At 39.0% G+C, this 22,314-nt stretch overlaps 1 protein-coding gene across 6 annotated transcripts in view; it reads left to right on the top strand.

Moving 5' to 3' along the window:
* Nucleotides 1-22,314, top strand: part of LOC124165227 (lachesin-like) — an 878,935-nt gene that overhangs the window by 82,676 nt on the left and 773,945 nt on the right. For 5 of the 6 annotated variants that reach the window (XM_046542522.1, XM_046542529.1, XM_046542528.1 and 2 more), the window contains exon 2: nucleotides 2,399-2,550. The exons of the other annotated variant lie outside the window; for it this stretch is intronic. The gene's annotated coding sequence lies outside the window, so the exon portion shown is untranslated. The remainder of the gene's footprint in view (nucleotides 1-2,398; nucleotides 2,551-22,314) is intronic. 6 annotated transcript variants of the gene reach the window in all.

A 22,314-nucleotide genomic window follows, 5' to 3' on the forward strand; every position in this document is an offset into this window, starting at 1 on the left:
TGTATGTCAACGATATGATTTTATGTAAGTACTATGCATTATCTATTAATGTTGATTAGGAGCTGCACGCATCCAAATTTATCCACTATTTTTCTTCCGCAATACACTGCAGCAGGTATTGGGCACTTTCTGAAAAATCTCTGCCTCTGCCGGGATCTAACCATTTACAGAATAGATAGATTTTTTAATAACATATGAACACATGATGATATTTTTCAAGTTTCGAATATTTCTTACCGAACCGTCTATTATGCCATACCTAATTTACTGTTATATATATATTTATAGCACGAATTTCAGTGTATATTATCATTCATTTTTACATATTTCTCTTTCAACAATTTAGATTATTAATTGTGTTTAATTTCCCTTCTATAAATTTGACTATCTATGTTTCTAAAAACCATGCCTATCTGTATTATTGTTCTTAATGTGTATGTATTATCTTTATGTTTTTTGTGTTGAGGATGTATATTAGTGTATATTGGATAATTGAACAATGCATTTCATTTTTTAATGGCTTAAGCCCGTCAAATAAATATATAATCATTATTATTTCTATTCTTATAACTCCAGCCCTGCCTCTTAACCCTTTCTAACCCAGAGCAGTTTCTGGAAGAAATCAAATTTCAAGATTTTTCATTTTGAAAACTTGAAAATGTTACACTCAATGATAATTATCCAGCAGCTAAATATTTCGTCACTAAAATTTACACTAAAAATAATATTAAGTTTAGATATCTCCCGAATAGAGCTGAAAGTTTAAACATTTTTAATGTTGCTTAGAAGCAACACTGGGTTATAAAGGGTTAAAGGGCTGGATTCCTTGCCCTTCTTAGTCCCCGCTGCTCATGTTTTTGTTACTTCCTCTCCTCCCTCTCTCTTCTGCCATTTGTGAGTGTCCGAGGCGTCGTTTAAAGTAATTATCTCTGAAGAGTGGATCGGCCGACTGGCTGCATAAGCCAGTGGGCGGTTCTTAAGGGGACAGAGGGCGTTGAGGATCGAGGTGGCGACCCTGCTGCCAGAGGGAGGGTGTGGCGGAAGAATAAACGACTAACGCAGGGGTTTGTTGGATGAGCTTATAGTCCTTGAGACGTGCGTGGGTGGATGTGGTAACTCGATGGTGTCAGACGGGCGGTGTCTTTTGAAAACAACGCTGATTAGACTAACATTTGGGCTCCGGAAAGAAGATATACTTGCTCCTTGTGATGAGAATAAGGGAAAGTATTTCTTTCATTACTAGAGCACTGAAAGCTTTTCCTCCCCTACCCACGCTTTGTATACGTAATTTGACCACTTTTATAGGTCCTTTTGCTATCAATTTAATTTGTGTTGGGAATTGGGGTTGATTTTTTGGCTGGAGAGTTGAATTCCCACCCCATGAGCTCCGGTTCGAATCCCGGCGGTGACCGAAGTTTTCTCCAGAGTCTGTTCGATCCCTATTCCAGTACTTTGTGATGCTCACAAGTAGCAGCATAGTGTCCGTTAAATGGGACGCATAGCCTTGGATCCTCTGGCGCCTTTCGTTGAATGTGGGCTAATGCCAACGCCGGGTTTCTCTCCATCCTTCCTTCGCTGCCCATCCTTCTCGTGCAAATGACCAAAGCTGTTTGCCGCCTCGTAAATATCTATAATTAATTACACAGCTTCGGGATACCCCTGTTCTCAGCTGTTCTAGGTTGTGCTGGGATATCTTACTGTGAAAAATCTCATAATCCATAATCATCGCAGGTATAATATACCATTTCATCTAATTTATTTTTGGTTAGAACCGATGCCTGCGACTGAAATACGGCTGTCTGTTAGTCTTTTCTTAGATGTATTTTCTCCATTTAATTCTGCTATCTGCAATTATTAGACACTAAACTGACGTCACTGAGTATTCACGTCATCCTCAGCCATCTACTATTTGATGTGTGTTGTTTTTGTCAACTATAGGTCTCTACGCGCACACTAGAGTGGTAAATGACAGAAAAATCCATGATGAGGCCACTTACAATCAGCCCTGTGACTATGTAGTTTTTTATGTAGACCTTATTGAACTCCTGGTTATGAATGGGGATGAGATGTCCGCCTATTTTCAGCCTAATCAGTAAAAATTCAGAAAATAATCTTCGATTCTTTAAGCCAAATATATTGTGCACCGATTTTACGTAGTGATATTTTAATTAGTATACATGCCGACCATACATTTGAAATAATTCGTCTTTCTTCTGTCATGTCAATTTGTTGGCATTTAATGAGGCATAAACATAACATATGTCCTATTTCCTGGTAGATGCGTTTTTCTTTCATTTACACATATGTGCATCATTTTTACGTTTTCACAAATTAATAGATCGATAGATCATATAATAATCTGTGTTCTATAATTATATCTCTTTTTGTCTTTTTTCAGGTAACTTCCAGATACATTTTCTGCTAAGACTCCCCTGAAAAGTGATAAGGAAGTGAAATCTTAGCCCCGATAGTGTTCTTTGTTCTCGACTTCTGTTTGCTACTGCATCACTTCGTCTTCCCTCAGCTTTTAAGTGGATCATCCTTCAAATCGTAAGTTTTTAGGTTATAAATTTTAATTTTCGTCGTGATTGTCAGAAAAAATAAGACCACAAAGTTTACACAACAATTTTTAAACAAATATATATGAACGAAATAAGTTTGTTTCAGCAAAAAAATATCTTGGATAATGAAGTCTCCAAAGAACTATTTTTCAGAGGAGAGTTTTATGTTACGAAAATCTGGGAGCACCAATCCACCAATTGATTCATTTTGGTTGTTATTCTTATCAAAGAACGTTTTCGTCATATCGTCATCTATTTTTTCAAGGATTTCCATCATTTCACCTGATTTATCGAATGTGGAAGCTTTCTCCCTTTGCTGTTCCTATGTATAGTTATTTCATATTATTTTATGGTGGAACAAATATTACAGTAAAAAAAATCTACAGCAAAGTCATTGGTGGGATAACTTAATCATGGACAATTTTAGAGATAATCAACTCAAAATATCTCACTTAACACATTTTTTGCTTTGATTTATATTAATTAATCACGTATTATATCATTCGTAAGTGCAGTAGTCCCAAGACGGGAAGCCCTTTACGCACAAATTTCGTAGCATTTATCAAAATTTCCTTGTCCGTCAGTTTACGGCGAATAGAATTTTCCGGCGGAAACAAAGCTAATTTCTTACTCCAATAGCCTTAGACTCGTTCGCCGGAAAATCCATCACCGCAGGCACCTTGCAATGCACGTTCGGGGCAACCGAGTTGACGGCCCGGAAAGAAGGAGATGCATATCCCAGAAGACTCCGTGCCGTCAGACTAGAATAGGTCGGCGAAGATGCAAAATGAAACGAAAGTAATACGAGGAAACAATTTTCGAACGGCGAGTGGATATGGAAGGATTATTTTTTCCTAGAGCAAAAAATGAAAATAAATAAAGAAGAAATAGAATCGGAAAGAGGAATTTTGGACGATAGCCATGTCGGGTCCATCGAAATGTTTTACCGAGCACGGATCTGACCCGTTACGGAATATTTGCAATTTTGCCTGCCGGCAGCGAGCATACTGGATTCCGACCGCATTCGGAAAATGTTTACTGGGGTGAAATTTTCACGTTTTCCACGATATCGTCACGCCTCCTCTTTTTTTCTTTCATTTATTTTTCGGGGGGAAATCGTCGTTTCACGCTTATTTAATACTCGGAAAGGAAATAACCGAGGACAGACTCCGCGAGTAAGGAGAACGTGTGCCACCGTCGTATCTTAATTTATCTGAATATGAATTAAATTGCGCCTCGCCTGCAGTCGTATCCTCTATCTGGGTGGGGTCTAAAAATGAAAAAAAGAATAACGTCCGCGCAATATGAATGGAATCCAGACCTGCTCTAATATCTTCAGTTTACGACCTCCCACAGGAAAAAAAACTGGAATGTGTTCTGGTCCCAGCAGAAGCATGTTCACTCAGAGAAAAAAATTTACGCAGAGAAATATTAGCGCGTTCAAGCGACTATTTGTGCTCACGAAACGGAAATTAGTCACCCATAACGATGACTGAAGTTCGATAAAAAAGGGGATGAAATTTCTCGATCTCGGCAGAAAAAGGGTCAAATTAAATGACAAATCATTTTATGCACTTTCTAGGAACTAATCAAATAAATAAGAGAATGTTCCATTCAAAAATTAAAAGTGAAAATACAAAAAGCAACCCAGAAAAGTTGTCATTCAAATGAATATTTATTCTTACATTACGGTCTGGTGTTATGGCCTTTCAGTACGCCGCTTCTCTTAATGACAAATTACCAGCAGAAATAGATTACTATCAAGAAAAAAATACTTATGAACAGATTAAATAGTGCGAAAAATCGTGGAAATGTAACATAATATTCTTTATCCATACCTTGAATCTATTCTTAAGTGGCCTCGTAAAAATGTGTTGGCGTGTGATATGAAGTGCGGTATTTTTATTTATGCCAACTCATTCCATTGTAAATTCATGCCCTGGTTTAAATAGCGGAAATTAATTTATTGTATAATATTTTTTGTAGCTAGTAATGAAACGATGTGATATAGTGGACCTTGTCGTTGATTTCGTAATGCCTTGCGATTTAATGGAAATAAAATGTAACTTATTATTCTATAATAATTTTATGTTAAAAATTTCTATAATAATAATCTTTTTTGATTTTAATGGTCAAAACTTCCGAAATAATAGCGAAACCTACGTCAAATAATGCTCTGATGGCTAATGCCCACTTTTTGTCAACCCCAACTGTACCGCCCACAATGCACCACGACCTTCGGAATGCGACGCGATGTAGAGGGCGTAGGCGATGAGGCGAAACACGACCGCGGTGACCTTTCTGCGGCGAACACGCGGCCCCAGTGCCATCCAAAGGAAAAGGCGGCTTTCGGAAGGGCAGCGACTGATGATCCAACCACATGCAGGCGATCGCGAACGCTGCTACCACGGATGGGATATGATTGAAAGTTTTTTTTAATAGCTCCAGGTTTTTCACATCGAAACATAACACAAAAAGAACAGTCGCTCACCTGTAAATGCCACAAGAAAGCAGTGTCTACGTAAACTTTGAGAAGTAGTGTGTATGAATTTGAAAAAGATACTCAAAGATATCATGTTTAGTACTTATTTTAATTAAAAAAATATACCACGTGTGTTTCAATTGTCTCGCAGTCAGTGACAGAGATATTCCGTTCAGAAATATGTATGAAGGGCGGAGAAATATTGTGTCACGAAATTTTAACCCTGTATAGATTGTGCCAGCAGGAACCGAAATTGCTAATGACATTTCGGTCGAAAACGCAACATTTTAAAACTAGAGGAATTTCGAGCCAAGCTCTCCTCCTGGCCGCGATTTTCCCTGTTGCCGGATGCACTCGACAACTCATGACTTGGAATGCTTTGGCTGCCAGAGATCACGGTGTATCCAAAGCATCTGGCAACAGGGTACAACTCGGGGCCAATCGGAGCGTTTGGCTTAGTTTCTCCTGTTTGAAAATGGTGCGTTTTCAACCAAACAAAACATCACTGGTGATTTTAGTTCCTACTGGCATCAGCTATCCAGGGTGGAAATTTCGTTACGTTTTTTCCTCCACCCAGTACATATCTTTCAAAAGTTGTGGGAGGGGGAACAGGAAAGGTTGAAAGGAAGAATAGGGTGATAAGGGTGGGCATAGAATACAGGTAGATAAAATAAAATGAAATGCCGGACTTGCGTAATGTTAGACGTGATAAATTGAAAGGTGGGGGAGAAGTGGGATAAGTGGAGTGTGGGGGTTATGACGCAATTGCATCGAAAATAGAGAAAGAATAACACACTCATTTTCAATTAATGATCGCACTTTCTTCTTTTGCCTTTTAGCTATATCCCACAGTTCAGCCACATCCAGCCTTTGTCCGTTTTCTTGGCAACGAAGAATTTTCGTATTTAAAGTGGAATGGTGTTTTCCTTCCATTTTCTGCTTGGCGAAATAAGATAAGAGTAGATATATTTTATATGACTATTTCCGCTTCTGGTATTCATTCATAGGTGATCTGCCTTACGGCAGTTTTTGTCGATCCGCATGTGTGAGAATGCCTTAAAATTTTCCTGACATAAAAATAGAAAAATTGACCGGAGCTGACATTAACATAGCAAAATTTTGCGGGTTAAAAATGATTATAAATTTGTGCAAACTTTCACTGAAGGTCACAGGTCTCGAATGCGCTGCTGGCATTTTAGGGGTTATTTTTAGATGCATATGATCAGGCGTTGATTAGCCAGTCAGCAATATGGTTGCAGAGCCTGGTGGATGTTTAAGAAAAGCATTCTGAGGAGCACGGAGCGAAGATTAATCACAAGAAGAGCAAGGTTATGCGTTTTTTTCAAATAGATTCGTGAGCTAGGAATGTGAGGCTCAAGGTAAAAGTAGGCGAGCCAGAACTTGAGCAAGTAGAATATTTCAATTATTTGGGCAGCACATCAGAGGAAAACGGATACAATAGTAAGGACATCAGAAAGTGTATTGCGTTAGCAAAAGAGGCGTTGTTGAATGGGGAGTAGCTCTTGGGAGGATCGTTATGTATGAGTTTAAAGATAGGGCTAAAGAAGAGTCTGAAATGTAGTTTAGCGCTTTACGGTGCAGAAACGTGGACACTTAGGAAGGAGGACGAGAGAAGGCTGGAGGCGATCAAGATGTGGATGTGGAGAAAAATGGAGAAGGTGAAGTGGACGGAGAGGAGGAGGAACGACGAAGTGCTGGATATGGTGGGTGAGGAGAGGCAGCTTCTACATGAGATAAGGAGGAGACAGAAGGTATGGATGGAGCGAGTATTGAGCGGGGAGGGGATGTTGAAAATAATGTTGGAGGGTAGAATTTTCGATAAGCGAGGGAGAGGAAGGAAGGGAATAGGATTTTTTTTGATGAATGAAAGGGAGCAGGCCTTGTTTAGAATTGAAGAGGGAAGAGTACATGAAGGAAGGGGAGGCTGCTAGAATGATTCTTAAGCACTCCATGGAAACCTACCTTGATCGGTTGAATACATAAACAATAATTATTAGCAGTATTAACATGCCTTGACACCAGTGGCGCCGACACTATGGGGCCAGAGGGGGCCCGAGCCCCCCCAAAAATACGTTACAGATGTGAGGAAAAAATGTGTAAGGCTTGTCGATTTTCCCCTAAGTGTCCAGATATCGAGATTCGAGTGATAAGGGTTCTAATGTTGATCATGTGACTCTTCTAAAATGCTTAAAAACTTATTATTCACTACTTATAAAATTAACCGGGACAAGGTCCCCGGTTTGGGCCCCCCAATATTTTTTGTAAGTCGGCACCCTTGCTTGACACTCCTGCTTAACCGCTGAGCAAAGTTTTGGCCGAAAATACTTTAAAGTCTGTTTTGTGCTTTATTTGCGGCGAGCGGTACTCGGTATTTCCGTGGGGAATATTGTGAGGGGCGGTGGTGGTTCCTGAGAGGCTTCAGACCATCTTGTTGGGGTTGGAAAGGAAGATGGGCTGAGATGATGAGTGGGAAGGGAGCGATGAGAAGAGGGGATAAGGCGGTTGACAGGTAGATCCATCTTCCCTCCTAAAGAAGTCCTCTTCCTTCTTCATAAAGCTGTGAGTTGATAGAATATTTGGGGTTGAGATGGCTGGGGGCCATGCCGTAAGCGACGGCTTACTGGGAGATCGGGGCTTAGTTGTTCTAGAAAAATTTCAAAATCAGGATTGCAGCGTTGGTTCTGGTCGTGATTCTGAAAAACGCATTATAATTTAGTTAAATGAGAAATTGCAATACTTCCACAGTGTTAATTTACCCACGACGTGCTTTGTTGTTACCACAACATTCCAATGTTGACTTTTCGTTTATTTAATTTATTATATTTAATCGACGTGTCGAATAGAATAAATCCAGTGTTTACATTTTAATGCCTTATAAAAACTAATGTTAATTACTTCCACCAAATCTTGCCAGATATCATACGAGACAGCGTAGGTGTAGCGTTTATTTCAACTGCAATATTAACATCGTTGCGACAAAACTAATGAAGAGTTCACACCAGAAGAAGATAGGGTAGGTACGGTGCTTTGATAAAATTTGAGGTCTAATCAAATGAATGGAGAGAATAATCTCGATTGTTTCTGGCTTTACCTTGTGAAAATCCATTCTAAACAAAAAAAGTAATGGTACCTTTTCACACGATTTATTCAAGACGACCGGTTTCGTCGCAGAGGCGACGTCATCAGGCACAGAAATCGTTATATTAACGAATAATCGTTAATATAACGATTTCTGTACCGGTCCGGTTCAGTGTATTTTTATGAAACCGGTCGTATTGAATAAATCGTGTGAAAAGGTACCATAACTTTTTACTGTTGAGAGAATAATCGTCTGATTTGTAGAGCACTTGGCCGCAGATGCGAAGGGCCCGGGTTCAAATCCCACGCGAAACTTACGGACACAAAATCCCTCGAAGTGCGAGGTGGCCGAGTGAAAGATACTGGCTTCCCTTTCCTCATTCTTTAAAGTTGAAGAAGTCGGGGGAGAGCTCTACCCTCACCATTACAAATCAACCTTGCAGTAAATTACTGATTGTAAGTGTGACCGCAATAAAATACTGTAATTTAAGTGAAATAACCTTAGTATTATGCAATTGGCGCTAAAATTGGCTCGTAAACTATAAAAACCATTGTTAAAATGTGTCAGATCTTTATGAGCCAAGATAAGAAGTTTAGAGGACATTAATGTTGAATTAAATTTGTAAACTCCATTTCTACCCCACTGCAGTCTGTGGCAACGTGCTACCAGTATTAAGAAATGTCAAATCCAAAAAAAGTTCTTTTTGTTCCACTGCCGCTGTGAAACCTCCTCTTTAAGGCTTGGGTGCGGATGATTGAAACTATAGAGGCGAGATTGAAGAGACTTGGCTTGAAATTGATTCAATTCGAACCCTCCCTCCCCCCCCCCCCCCCCCCCGATACTGAAAGGAGCGAGGCATATGAACCTTGCGGAGGTATATATGGATATCGGCGCTAAGGGGAATGAAGTAGGGAAAAAAGTCAGCCAGGGTTCAGCCGAGAAGTTCTTCCCTCAACACAGCCCAGCGTCGGTGGCTTTGCGGATTTCAGTATATTCTTCTTTCATTTTTTCCGATCTGTCGCGTGGGACTCGCGAGGGAGCGAGAGGGTGTCGCAGGCGTATTGCTGAATGTATAAGGAGGGAGTGGGCTCATGGCAGCAAACAAAAGGGAGGAAGGGCGATCAAGGGGCGAACTGGGGGATGGGGGAGATTTTGGAAGAGGAAGCGACGTGGAAGGGATTCTGTGGAATTTAAAGGTCGTACCCTCCCTTTAACCCTCTCCGCCAGGCCGTAATCCCACCCTGGTAACCCTTGCACCCTACCTACTTACGCTATTCCTCTGAAGACAGATCTCCTTACCAATATGTCATCATCATCATCATAATCATAAGTCAACAATCCTAAGATTGTTTTGAAGCAGTTCTCCATTACGCTATCCTATCCGCGAGCCTCTTCATAGTGACTTATATATTTTATTTAACATCCTTTATAACCTGTCCAATGTAATTCGGAAACAAGTAATATTTTTCGTAACTGAGTTAGACTCAGAGATTGATACAGGAAACATAGAAACACTTGGTAGCCAAATGATACGAGTGATTCTCTGTTCTGTGCTGAAGCCGATTGTAAAATCAAATGCACTGCTAAATATATAAATAATCTCGCGTGTTTTCATTCCTATATTCTGTGCCGAACTCTGTTTAGAAAAAAACTGGTGCCCCTTGGCTTCTCCTCCCCTCATAAAAGTCAAAAATTGAAATATTGGTTTGACACAGCTCTCCATTCCTCTCTGCTATCCGCTAGCCTATTCATAGTGATGTATTTCTGCTCTGTTACATCTTAAATAAATTCGTCTAAAGGATATCTTCTCTTTTACACCCTTTTTAAACTGTTCTTTGTAACTCATTTGGGGCCGTCTTTTTTCCTTCTTCCCTTCCTCCTCTCCTGATACGATCCTTTTCCTCAGGTCATCATTCAGGTCAGATCATCAGGTTTTTAGAAGAATTATCTTTTCACCCATTCAATTTTGCACTTCCTCATTACTTACACGGTCGATCTATCACACTTCTTCATTCTTCGGTGGCAAAACGTTTCGAATGCTTCCACTCTTGACTTCTCTGCACCTGTCAACGTTCAAGCCTCGCTCCCATAGAGCAACATGCTCCATATGTATGTAGCTTCTGATGAATTGTTTCATCATTTCTATAATTGCGTTTTCAGCTTTGAGTAGATTCTTATTTTTGTAGAAAGCCCGAATCGTCTGTGCTGTTCTACTATTTCTTCGTCCATCGTCGGCAATTTGGTTTTCTAGGTATCAAAGTTCTTTCATCTCTTCAAAATTTTGTTTTTCATATATAAATGTATTTTTTTGTTCCAAGCGTAAAATGTTTTTACAGTTTTTGCTATAGATATTTATGGGTGTTTTAAAATATACATAGCTCATGAGCTGAAATATACAGAGCTCAAGAAAACACCTCTTAATAATCACCTGTTAAGACTGCCTATGATCGGGAAGTTTCCTTCGTTTGATTAATAATCCTTATTGAAGCCAAGCGCTACCAGGGAAAAATTATTATTAATCACCACAGTTACGTCTTACAACCAGCTCAGCTGAAAATAAAATTTTGCGAGAGTAAACTAGTCATTTACCTGCACTTATAGAGGTCTTGAATTTTGTTATAGCCAGCGAAAATAAACAAGTGCAGTAGGAAAGTATATTTTCAAGGATATCTCCACCAATAAAGTGGGTAACAGGCACAGAGCTATACATTAATAGAAGTATCGCGAATGATGAAAAAATCCTACGACAATCTCTACGGCGAAATGCTAATAATTATGGTAGCATTTTTACTCAATTTAGTTCATTTTTAGAACAAAAATTAGCCACCGCAAAATATCAGTCGGAGACTAAGTCTAAAAATTGTCAAACTGAAATGGCGGGACTTTGATCTCGCCAAAAACTAAGAAAGAGCACCCGCCTCCTTGCCGAAGATGCGATGCAATTACCATCTCCATGAACACCGCCCACGCACGCTGATGGAGCCACAGCCCTGGGATGACTTAGTCGCCGCTCCTTGGACTTATTTTTTTGCTTTCACAACTCCTCAAGGGCTGCATTTTCCGGTGACGTACTGTGTTTCGCATTTGGCGATTATGTTGCTAGCGAGTAACATTACCCTGTCTCTCATCGCCTCCTCTCTACACTGCAGGCTCATCAATCAACCTTCCGCGGCGTCCTCCGTGCTCAGCGAAGAGATATCGTTCTAACTACGTCTCTCCTGCATGCCTTTCCTCAACACAGTTCTTTCACGTTCTCTAAAGTTTACGAAGAAGCTCTACAAATTCCGTTAGAAGTCATTATAGTCGAAGTAGCCGATTCAGAAGTATCCCCAGAGTAAATTTCCCGTTAACGTAGTTAGGCGTTAAACTATCAAAAAAAGACTCGAAATTTGTACCGCAGGTAGAACTTTCCAAATGAAAATAAAACATGAAATTTTCATTGATGAGCACAGAAAAACGATAAAAGTTATACAAATGTTCTTTTCTTGGAAATCTACATTTTTAATAATCCCACGTTCCAAAAATTTCACTTAACGTAGAGCCCTTCTGCGAGAACACATGAAATATTTTTCGAAGTTAGAAATCTCATAAGCGATTCTTGTAAACCATGTTTCATCGATAGTTACGTGATATTGTAGAATTTATTCAAACATTTTTCCTATGGAAACGCACAATTTTAATAATATCACTCCTCCAAAATTCATTTTATGCAGAAAATTTCCACAAAAACGCGTTTAATTTGCGCCAAAATTAGACTTCACCAAATAATAATACATAATTTTTTTATCAGTGCGTAATACTTCAGAAGTATTTCAAACGTTTTCCCCTTGAGTTCCAAAATGTTTATAATTACAGCCTTCAAAAATATCACTTAACTTGGAACCTACAAAGAGAAACACATAATTTTCACCGAAGGTGGAACTCTGCAACATATAAAAAATCACCAATTTGCAATGTGGGACAAATAATACGAATCATTTAGTTTAAAACTAAGGAGATAACACTGTGAGGTTATTACAAAAAACTATTCGTAAAAATTTGGCATTTACTGTAATTTGTAGTACTTTAATAGATTACTGACTTAAATTTAATAAATAAAAGTTGAGGATTTAAGTATCCATAATCGGCTAACTGCCATTTTATATAATAGTTTTTGCATCAGTATTCGCCGAAAGTAGCATTTCCATTTCAATTGTAATTATACTGTCAGCAAAGTGCTTGTGTTATAGCCAAAATATTCATTACTTTCACAAATATCCTAACGTAAACGTAAAAATCTACTGAAAATATGAAAGTTTTTAGCATTGTTCCAAGAAATCTTACGAAAAACAAAATTTTTCCCCAAATTTATTTCAGGGTACATACAGTAGATCAATTTCAACATTTTCCTGCATTTTTATTCATGGAATGTTGATGTTGCATTCAATCACAATTCAACAAAAAAAATTTCACAACTATATTTACATCGTTGCTTGATTATGAGATTCTAATGTTATCCTGGAATATTTATAGCACACATCAGAGCCAGCCAGGTTAAAATTCTTTGTAGTTAATGGTCGGAAAACTTATCGTGCACTATGAAGAAGTAACTACACAAATTTAATAGACCGTATGAACGAAATTTTGCAAGAAAAAAATATTTCGCAAAGCGGGGATTAGAGTCCAGATATTCCGATTGCTGGTAGAAATGCTAACAGATAAAAAGCGCAGTCAACTTTTTCTGATGTGATACTGAATTTACTGAACAAGGTGTTGACGTCTCAAATCCACCCTGTAGCATAGGAGACGGAGGTCGTGTTTAATAAGCCACTGTCGGAGAAGTAAACAACACCTTGTCCGGTATAGTATATACACACCTTGTCCGGTATAGTCCACAAATGCCCATAGGGGAGAATGACGCGTCGGATGCTTAACTGGCTAAAGCAATCGGCTAGAAATCGTGGGATCCGGGTTCGAATCCCGGTCAAGGCGAATGATTTTTTCCTCTGTGGATTTTTCGCACAATTCGTGCATTGCGGGCGACTCCGTAAAAGTTATGACCGCGGCTAGTCCCGGTATACTTGAATATACAACACCTTTTTCGGTAAACCAAGTCTTAGATTTGCCGCATAATAAGATTTCTTGGTGGTGTAACATACCTGAACGGAAATGGGGAGATCCAAGTTCGACTCCAGTCGCAGTTTCGTGGCAAACTTCATCCTTGGTTGTTATCACTTTTCACCTGTGCGCGTGACTGCGTACACAGTCACTTGTTTCGTGCACTGATGTACAAGTTTGCTCGTCTATGTTACCCAATACTCGTACATTCTATCTCTATTCATGGGTGGGTGGGTGAAGGGTCTTCTCTTTGGAGGTTTGGCCTCCCACATCTTGAGCGAAGGTTTTTGAGTCTTGAGAAGGATGGCGCCTCTGAAGTTAATAGCCTTCCGCCGCCCCTATCCAACCGCCAGCCTCGCTCCCGCCTCATCATTTTCATTCATAAGCCTTCCCCCCATTCTAAGACTCTCAATTTCCATCCATTCATCCTCCTCGCTCCGCCACCTTCCGCCTAACCCTCTCATCCATTTCCTCTCTCTTCTGACTCGTCCACCTTACTCGCAACCATTCGTGCCGGCTCACATTTGGAAGGGAGGAAATTGTGTCATATTTGAGTGATTCAAATTATCATAGAATGAATGCAAACGGGGTCGTTCGTTATCTTTAAGTTGATCTAAGACTTTAAAGCCCACAACATAGTAGGAGCTAATTATGATATAGAGGGGAAGGGCAGTTTCTTTCCCCGTGCCACGTTGCTCTGGGCGTGTCCAAAGTCCTGGATTTGAACCACGACACTTCCAACAGCAGCAAACGCCATAGGGGTGCCCTGCAGCCTAAAACCCTGCACCAGAAGATACGAAGAAGCCTGCGGCATTAACCTTCCTTAAATATTTTGTGGGAACAACCAAAAACATTGCTCAAGTGTTCTGAAAACATGGTATAGCGACAAGATATAATTGAATATACATATATCAAATGTTCAGGCTTAGCCTGGTGGACCCACATATTCTTTAGAGTTAATTAAATCACTCAGTAATGTTCCTTACCTCACCTTTCTTACGTCGCCACTCAAACTTAGTAGAATTTGGCCTAACCAAAGATATGTCGCCATCTTTCTATTTCTTTCATCATTGATGTCTCTGCTCTCAACTTCTCTGTGTACTTCCGCACTTGGCTCTGCCATCTTAGCCATCCCAGCGGTCGCTTCCCTCGAGGTAGACTTTCTGACGCCATTCTTAGAGTAATGTTCCACAAAAATTTATTTTTCCGACCCTGGGTTTTAATTACTAATAGTCCTTGATAATGACTACATAGTAGTTGAAATACAGGGTCGGAAATATAAAGTTTTGCGGAACATTACTAGTTGTAAGTGATTTATTTCGTATTAAAGATATAACTGTGTAGCAAATACCGCTAGCCATCAATGCAAAGCAAAGGATTACAATCACGTTACGGTCATGGTAGGTCCCGCAGGAGCCCAATGCGGAGTATGCCAAGTTCACTACAGCTGTGGCATTGTATGCATCGGGCAAACGTGCAGAGCCCAAAAGATAAGTCTCCAAGAACACCGAAGAGCCACAAGAAATCAACAAGGTAGTAAGGTTTATGAATCGCGATGAATCTCATGAAACAGAGTAAAAGTGGGCATGAAGGAGAAAGTGGTGTGAGCCTTAAGGAAGAGGAACGACAGATTACTAGGCATGTGCGGGCGAGGAGGTGGTTCTGTGAATTTCAAATACAATATTGGGAATTAAACCTGCGTAAACAAAATCCAGCTTAGATTGCTTGAACAATTGAGAATGGATATCTTTAAGAGCGACAAGGAGAACATGATATTAGAGCCGCACTATATATCCAGGTCCGACAGAAGCGATAAATTAAGAGAGATCTTTTACCGAACGGATAGAAATGGGAATTCGTTTTTCCCCCGAACTATAAAGGATTTCAATAAATGCTAGTCGTATTTTTCTTAGAGGACTTCCTTTTTATTTGTAAACGACTGGTGTCCTAACACCCCCTGCCACACGCCTTTTAGGAGGCTTGCGGGGCATTATGTAGATGTAGAACCACATTTTCTAAATGCACGGTTATTAATTCTCTTCATTTTCTCATATTTTCATACTTGCGTCACTGTAAAGATACTACTTTCCTTTCACCTGTCCTGCGGAATTTTTTTTCCTCTTGCACAAAGCTACTCGTTGAACTTTTAGCTATTTGCGCGCTATAGTGGGACATATTTTGCGTACCGAGTGTGCTTTATTAGGGAAAATGATCATGCATAGTTTGGTGTTTGCGTATGGAATCGATTAATACATAATTAATCATATCCAAAAAGAGGTCTGCAAACTAATTAGATCCTATTGAGCGTGAATGGGCGGAAATGAGTATCCGATATTGACATTCATTTTGGTTAGCTGACGATAAAATTTAAATTTAATTCGCAATAACAGCTCTTCACTTTTAAACTCAAACTTTTCATTCATAGCCTAACGGTAATGAAGCATATCCTTTCACTGGGTAAACGTAGAGCAATGTTTATTCCCTGATGAAAATGTTCATTTTAGTATTTTACATTCACAGGTTTATACATTTAGGTTACAAAAACTCTCATATAATATCGAACTGAGCATTATCGTATGCTATTTTGAGCATTGTAAATTAAAAATTATTAGTATCTTCCAAAAATATTTTGTTCACATGATTGGTTTTGGTATAATCTGTATGACCGTCAGGCAACTTTAATATGGAGTCTATTGAAACCGACCGCATGAATGAAATTAATATTTTTTTTTGGAAAATTTCTAGGAATATTCAACATGTAATGTTTCTCAAAACTATTTTGAGTGCATGAGGCTATGTTTGAGAAAAAAGAATGACTAACTATCCGCAGAAATCGAATATATTTAGCCGTCAGTAAAAACTAATTTATTCCAGCAATATCCTTTGCCTGTGCCCTTGTGTTAGTAAGTTAGTACGTAGATTGAGGAGATGTTCATTAATTGTACCCAATGTAGATGAGAAAATGATACTGATAGTCAACAACTTCCAACACAAATAAAGTACGAGACATTTCCCGTCAACTAAAGTACTTTACAAGAGGTTTAAAAGTATACCGCACGAAGGAGATCACCAGGAAGCGACCTCAAGCATGTAGGTATTTGATAAATTTATATTTCATAGTTGCCTAAATGTATGACGCAGTTAAATGCCATATTTTGGACTACTTACTATTATCCCAACTACTATACGACAAGTTTGAAGCATTAAAAATATTCTTTAGCAGATTTTGCACCTGAAGTTAACGTTGAGATGGTGATGGTTTTCCGGGTTTACACCGCGTTGATTCATGTTTTGCGGACGACAGTTTCGGGCGCGTTCCAGCTCCCGTCTTCGGGTCCAAATGATTTGCAGACCTGTGATCTTTATTTATTTATAGCTAGTCATTTGAAATAGCGAGTCACCCAAAGAACTTCAATAGGGAAGACGGCTATCCTTTATCCTCATCTTTCAAACGGCTTTTCCAACAATGGAATTAAAAATCAACATCCGCCTGACTAGCTATAAATAAATAAGGATCACAGATCTGCAAATCATTTGGACCCGAAGACGGGAGCTGGAACGCGCCCGAAACTGTCGTCCGCAAAACATGAATCAACGCGGTGTAAACCCGGAAAACCATCACCAATCAACCTACCGCGGAAGCCTCCGTAATAATTTAACGTTGAGATGTAGAAAACTCTGGAAAATGACGTTAGACAAGTGGAAACCGGTTGAGTTTTAACAAACATAGTATGCAAAATTAGTACGGTGTCCCTCTTATTATTATAAAATGAGTTTTCACCGAGTTCACCTGTCAACTTTTGACCTGCTTGGAATCCCTTGTATTTGTATATGCGATGAGCGGTGGGCATCACTCTTTTTGGTCTCAAAAGGTCATCATATTGTGTTGCCAAATAAGTCTATGGTTTGTATGAACTCAAATCAACTGATTATGGCGTTTCTTGGTGGAACGGAGTAATTGGTAGAAGAATGCAAAAACAAAGCACTGTTCCACAAATAATTTAAAAATTTCCAATAGTTTCAATGGCTTAGCATCGTTATCAAGACCAATAGACAAATAGTTTTTCTCGTTAATGACGCCAAGCCTTTGTTACTAGTGGAAATAATCCAATTATAATGTGGAATAGTGATTTATTTTTGCTTTGTTCTACAATAAAGTTTGTTTGAACTGTTGATGCTCCGTTTTGGTATTTTTACTTTGGGAAATTTATGTGTGAAAAAAGGTCGAATCCCTCTACGAACAACGATCTTAGACTGTTTCATGACTGGAGATAAAGTACTTTCGAGATATCGATACATTTTTGAGCGTATTTTGGGATGCGGAAATAAAAAATATAAATCAAATATCACTTTTTGTTTCTTTTTTGTGGCTACGGATAATGACTTGTTGCGTCGCAGGTAATGCTGATAAAACCCCTTGTAAAAGGGTCGGGATAAAATGACCCGAACTTCCATTTCCATGGAGTGTGTGTATGTGTGCGCCAGTGGCGTATATATTGAGGTTGAAAAACCCAGGGGGGACCGCACGTATGCGAGGGTGCAGTAGTGCATCGTATTATTCACGGCGGTTATCCAATTCCAGAGCGAGCGCTCTTGACGCCTAGCCATTATTCTTTTCACAAAAGGTGCAAGCTCAAGAATTCGGTGCATTTTCTGCATTTTTTCTTCGCCGTGGATTTGTTTTTTTTTGCATGGATCTATTTCGGAAAATACCATTCTTTCCCCCGTGCCCTTCCAGATATTCACCCCCCCACCCTCGCCCGAAAACCCGCCTTGCTTCTCCAACTTTAGAAACGCCTCTCTTCTGCCTATTCGACCATAATTTTCAGCGCCTGTCTTCGTACTCTCTCCTCAGCCGTTACCATCCTCCCCTTTCGACCCGGAATTCCTCTTCGGGACTCCAAGCTTCCGGAAATTTTCATACGATCAGCCCTCAGTCCTGGTTTCCCGAAGATATTGGCGAGGGATATCGAGGATATTGTCTCTAGAGCGTATTAAATGTTGTGTATCCATTAAAAATACCGAGTGTTGGTCCTCAGTTAGGGTGATTATTAAATAATTCTTTGCCAATGTTTCGTAATTTCATGAATTCCATCTTCAGTTCTATATAAAAGATCAGATTGATTGTTGACGAGTTCACTTTGTGGAAATTTATTGTATAAGTAAGACACAACAGCTACAGTATTTTTCTACACTTTCCTATTGACTGAACCAGTTTCAAAGTTTACGCATTATTGTCAAGGGAGAGTAGTACGGTTAGCTTATATAAGGGTAGAACACCTACGTCTGATAGTTAATTTTTCAAAATCGAGACAATTTAAAGAGGAATAAGTACCTCAGAATTTTTTACATGGGTACATCATTATTGTTTATTCATATTTGGATGAATCCTATGAATATAAAAAAAGTAAGTGGAATAAATGTAATAAGAAGAACATTACCATAATGTCTCTAGAAACCACCTACAGAGATGGTGGTGATCTTTTGGAGTATTAAGGGTATACGCAGTAGAATTTTGTCTACACTTGCGTCTGTCTCGCATAAAAAAATCATTTTCTTGCTATTTTATCAAATGCAAAATCAAAATTCCACGAATAAAAATGCAGGCAAATGTTGAAACTGATCTACTGCATCTACCCTGAAATTTCCGAGACAATATTTTAAGTTTTAAGCGATGAAAGCATAGCCACGTTCATGGTAACTCAACTCTGCGCAAATAATCAATAACTCTATATAAATAAATATGCTCTATATAAATATAAATAAACTCAACTCTGGTGACATATCAACATGACCTATAAGGGAAATATTACACCAATACAAGCTTCGGGCGTCTATTAGTTATGAAGAAAACATTTGTTTGTGGTTTTCCGATGATTTGCTCTCCAATCAGCAGCCAAGCGTGCTAAGTATGGATAGTATGTGAATATTCATGAATAATAATGATTACAGGTATCATCCTGGACGTGCGATTGTCCAAGCATTATTCCTAAAGGTTCCGGAATGTAGGATGGATCGGAAACTCGACCCTTGTTCGCCTTGCCTCGTTCCCGCATAAAGGGAATCGTTGGCCTGCCCTTCCTTTGGTATGAGGTCTTCCCTCCCCTGTACCCCTCCCCTCTCTCACCAACACCCTGGCAAAACCCTGCCGCCCACCATCCATCTCTCCCGACCCCCACCCTCAACCCCTTCCGCGTGCGACCCTATCGGATATCGGGTCACGAGGTCCCGTCCAAATGAATCGGTTGCCGTTAAAGCATTGCATTGCGTTTTGGACCCCCCCGCTAACCTCTATGCACCCTTTCCGATTTCAAGCGAAAATTTAGTGGCAAAAAATCCTTCTCTTCTCTTCATTATTCCTTCGCTTGAGTTATCACGTCGATTAATATGGGTTTAGTCGTGTTTTGAGTTTTTTATTTTCCCCATGTTAAAACGTCGATCCATTAGAATGAAGACTCGGATGAACATAGTGGCCAGTTATAAACATTAACCAGTCTTTTAAAGTCCTGAATCCTTGTGTATATGTCACTTATTCTTTCAGATACGAACTCCTGCCTGCCAAAATCCATGAAAAGTCGTCTGGTGCTTTTGGGGTCGCATGTTTTAGGGCATTATCCACTATTATGCCATCGAACTAGATTAAACCTCTTTCGAATTAAGTCCGATTTGGGTTTTAATTGGATAAAATAATTATTACCCTGCGGATGAATAAACATTTTTATACAGTAGATCATGGATAATTCGAACTTTTTAAATTCGAAATATTCTTCAATTCGGATATTGCTCTTAGTCCCTTGCATTTTGTATTCAAACAATACTAAAAAATCGTGGATAGCTCGAATATTACTTTGGATAGCTCGAATTTTACTTTTGATAATTCGAGTTTTATGGTATCGAGTTGCTATCCCCAGGGGTGTACCTAGGAATTAAGGCTAGGGGGGGTTTTAGGCGCTACTATTACTTGCTATTGCATACCTACCAGGGTAAGCAGGATTTGCGGGGTCCCTCCTCAAGAAAAATTTGAAGAATAACGGTTCAAAATGGCGAGTTTAACGGATTTCTGAGGGATATTTGATAAATCATAACACTATTCTATAAGTAATACTGATCCAAATAAGTAAAATGGATTTAACTTAAAAATTTCTCTGAGCTCTGGGGGGGGTTTTATCCCCCAAACTCCCCCCCCCCCCCCTTCGCTGCGCCACTGGCTATCCCAGGAGCTTTATGTTTATTTTTCAATATCCTGCTACTCAATAAAGTACGTATTTAATTTTTTAAATCTCTTTGGTTATTACGATTCTATTGCAGATTATTAAGCAATGACATTTTGTGTCAAGCGCACAGCAGTTCAGATGTTGCTGAGGGCATTATGAGGTTAGAATAAAAATGTTATTATAGGTACTTCGTAGTTTGTTGAAATAAATATTCCTGATTTTAGGATGCTTTAATCTTGTTCAAAGGCGTTTGTCAAAGTATTTATATTTCAAGAGCGTCAATTTAATAGAGACTTTTGATAGGAAATGTGAATTTTATTGTTTTGGACCTATTTATTAGGGACTTCTTTAATTCGAATTTTTGGGTAATTTAAAGTCTTTAACTGGTCCTTTGATGTTCTAATTATCCAAGTTCCACTGTAATGAATTCAACCAATTCAGAGGTAACATATCGTGGAAGTTTGGAATGTCAAAATAAAATTCAATTGCATTTTTCCGCAATTAATTTATTACGTACGACGCGTTTTGGCTGAAAGAGCCATCATATGACGCAATATATCACAGTACATGAGGGCATTAGATTGAAAAATTTATTTGCATATTTCCGGTTGCACTCTTTTGTTCCCTACCCTTCGGTGAACTTGTCAAATCAATCCTCATCTCTTAGTCAAATATATATGATTGTGATAATCTCATGTAGTGTAATGTCATGTTCCAGATCATGGCTCTGTGAGCCGAAACGCGTTATACGCCCAGAAATAATTGTCAACAGTTGCAATTAGCTTTTACTTTAATGTTATCTTTTATATTTTGCGTGTAGGAAGTATTTGAAAAATTTACAATTTACGAGTGCTCAACGTAATATTTTGAACCTTTTGCGATGTTTAAGGCTATAGTTTTGAAGAATCGATATTTAAAGGATTTTATCACGTATACCTCATTTTTCTTCGATTTTATATCGCCTTTTTTCAATTTTTCGGCCTTCTCTTGCCTATTGAATAGGCCGAGAAATTAAAAATTCTTGACCATTAAAACTTAATTATTTTGTTGCTTTGTGACAAGTATTATTTCTCAGTACATGAATATGAATGCATTGCCAATAGAAATGTTGTTGGGAGTCGAGTTTTATCGATTGGATAATTTCTGTCGGCTATTCACCAAGTTTATGATTTTTCATTTATTTCACTGTCTAAAAAACAATGGACATAGACGAAATTTCCGCGACCACGATAAGAATAATGGTTCTTAAGTAATATAATTGTCTGTCTTAGAAGCGCTTATCTCAATAAGGGAATAGTATACATCGTTTACATCGGTGTTAATAACAGACAAGAGACAATCGAATAAACAAGCGGCTCGGTGACATGAAAAAAAACTTTCGGGTACCGCTAGAGGAAAATAAATTCCCTGGAGCTGAGAAAATTATATTTTACTGTGCTCTTTGCAATAACAAGGAAATAGTGTCTTTCGTACCATGACCCTACCCAACCTATAACCGAACTAACCCTAGGAAAGCCGACCCGCCCACATCAGAATTTTCATTCATTCGCTCAGATTCCATGCAAGTAAGAACGACAAATTATTGTAAGATTCCGTTTAACTTGTAGATGCGATCGACTTTTGTGATCTCTTATGGACACCGATTTGAACGATGTACCATGCATACCATCAATTAACTTGTTCTCGCTGCGCTTTCGTACATTTCTAGGATCGTTCAGAATGTTAAGTACGTAAAAAATTCTAAATTGGTGAAAATACGTCAAAAATTGGCTATTTGATAAAACTCAACAAACAAATGTTTGCTACTCCTTTGACGTTTGCCTCGACGATCTCAACGGTGAGCCGTGGTCTTATTTCATA

This window comes from Ischnura elegans, chromosome 9 (genome assembly GCF_921293095.1).
Source record: "Ischnura elegans chromosome 9, ioIscEleg1.1, whole genome shotgun sequence".
Classification (NCBI taxonomy): domain Eukaryota; kingdom Metazoa; phylum Arthropoda; class Insecta; order Odonata; family Coenagrionidae; genus Ischnura; species Ischnura elegans.